Source organism: Nicotiana attenuata, unplaced genomic scaffold (assembly GCF_001879085.1).
Source record: "Nicotiana attenuata strain UT unplaced genomic scaffold, NIATTr2, whole genome shotgun sequence".
NCBI classification, from domain to species: Eukaryota; Viridiplantae; Streptophyta; class Magnoliopsida; order Solanales; family Solanaceae; genus Nicotiana; species Nicotiana attenuata.
The window spans coordinates 268108-270314 of record NW_017671376.1 but is presented as its reverse complement, the minus strand read 5'-3'; positions in this window follow the sequence as shown (position 1 = coordinate 270314).

Genomic DNA, 2207 nt, shown 5'->3' with positions numbered 1-2207 from the left:
GTTGATTTTTTTTCTCATTGTCTTTAATTTTGAAAAGAGCTCCGATGTTCCAAACAATCATGAATTTAGTCAAAGCATTTTAGTTTATCATATGTCTCGCTCTTATTATTTTCTCTATCATTTACTCTATTTTCACACAGCATTACTATTACTTACTTTGATGATGAACCAACGATTGTGACTTGCAACGAAACAACGCAGCAAAAGGATGTAGATTCAGAAGAGGATGATATACCAGAAGAGGTCGTCAGAGAGGTTGAGAATTTTGAGAATAGACCTAAGTCTAACCTGGAAGAAACTGAGGTCGTTAATTTGGGAGATACAGAAAATGTCAAAGAAACTCGCATCAGTGTTCACCTGTCACCATCAGAAAACGAAGAATACACAGAATTTTTAAAGGAATATGAGGACATATTCGCCTGGTCGTATGATGATATGACTGGTATCAGCACGTCCATTGTAGCTCACAAACTGCCAACAGATCCAGCCTGTCCGCCGGTAGAATAGAAGCTCAGGAAATTCAAACCCGACATGAGTTTGAAAATCAAAGAAGAGGTTACTAAGCAAGTCAAAGCTAAGGTTCTCAGAGTGGTAGAGTATCCGACATGGTTAGCTAACATCGTGCCAGTACCAAAGAAAGATGGGAAAGTTAGAGTTTGTGTCGACTACCAGGATCTTAAACGGGCCAGTCCCAAAGATGACTTCCCCTTGCCAAACATACACATTCTTATCGACAACTGCGCCAAGCATGAGTTGCAATCCTTTGTTTATTGTTTCGCCGGATATCATCAGATATGGATGGATGAGGAAGATGCAGAGAAAACGGCTTTCATCACGCCGTGGGGAATGTATTGTTACAAAATGATGCCATTTGGGTTGAAAAATGCTGGCGCCACCTACATGAGAGCCATGACTACTATCTTTCACGACATGATACACAAGGAGATTGAAGTATATGTGGACGATGTCATCATCAAATCCAAGAAAGCCACTGATCATATGGATGACCTGAGAAAGTTCTTCAACAGATTGAGGAAGTACAATCTGAAACTGAATCCTGCCAAGTGTGCATTCGGGGTTCCTGCTGGAAAATTACTAGGTTTCATCGTGAGTCGTCGAGGAATAGAATTGGACCCATCAAAGGTCAAAGCCATTCAAGAATTGCCACCGCCAAAGAACAAGAAGGACGTAATGAGTTTCCTGGGGAGGCTCAACTATATCAGCCGGTTCATAGCTCAGTCCACAGTCATTTGTGAACCCATCTTTAAGATGTTGAAGAAAGACGCTGCTACTAAGTGGACTGACGATTGTCAGAATGCCTTTGACAGAATCAAGGAATACCTGTCAACGCCGCCAGTCTTGGTTCCGCCCGAGCCAGGAAAGCCTCTATTGCTTTATCTTGTGGTTTTGGATGGAGCGTTCGGTTATGTTCTGGGACAACATGATGAAACGGGGAGAAAGGAGCAAGCCATCTACTATCTCAGTAAGAAGTTCACCCCGTACGAGGCCCGGTATTCTTTATTGGAGCGCACCTGTTGTGCTCNAGACGTCCTTTCACATTATCTCAGTATCCTCTTGACAGCAGTCAAGTGAGATTCCTTAGGATTTGCTTGAAAACGGCACAAAGCCCTACACTGAAAACTATGTCAGGTCTGCTAGCAGTGAGATACAAAAGTGAACCAATCATACCCCTATACAACTTCTGATCAACCGATGAACCAGGTTTATCTATGTCTAATTTAGTAGCTATTTCAATGGGAGTGTCTATTTCCTTTGATTCATCCATTTTAAACTTTTTAATCAACTCTTTTGCATATTTCGGCTGGTGGATCATGGTTCCATTTGGGTTTTGTTTGATTTGTAAGCCTAAGAAAAAGTTAAGCTCACCCATCATACTCATTTCAAGCTCACTTCCCATTAATTTGGAAAAATCCTTACTTAATTTGTCAGTGGTTGCCCCAAAAATTATGTCATCAACATATATTTGTACCACAAGAAGATCCTTACCTTTTTCCCTCAGAAATAGAGTACTGTCAATTTTACCTCTTTTGTAGCCATGTTCAAGCAGGAATTTGGACAGTCGTTCATACCATGCTCTAGGAGCCTGCTTGAGTCCATAAAGAGCCTTGTCTAATTTGTACACGTCCCTTCAGGAAGGCACTTTTGACATCCATCTGATGAAGAGTGAATTCCATGTGTGCTGCAAA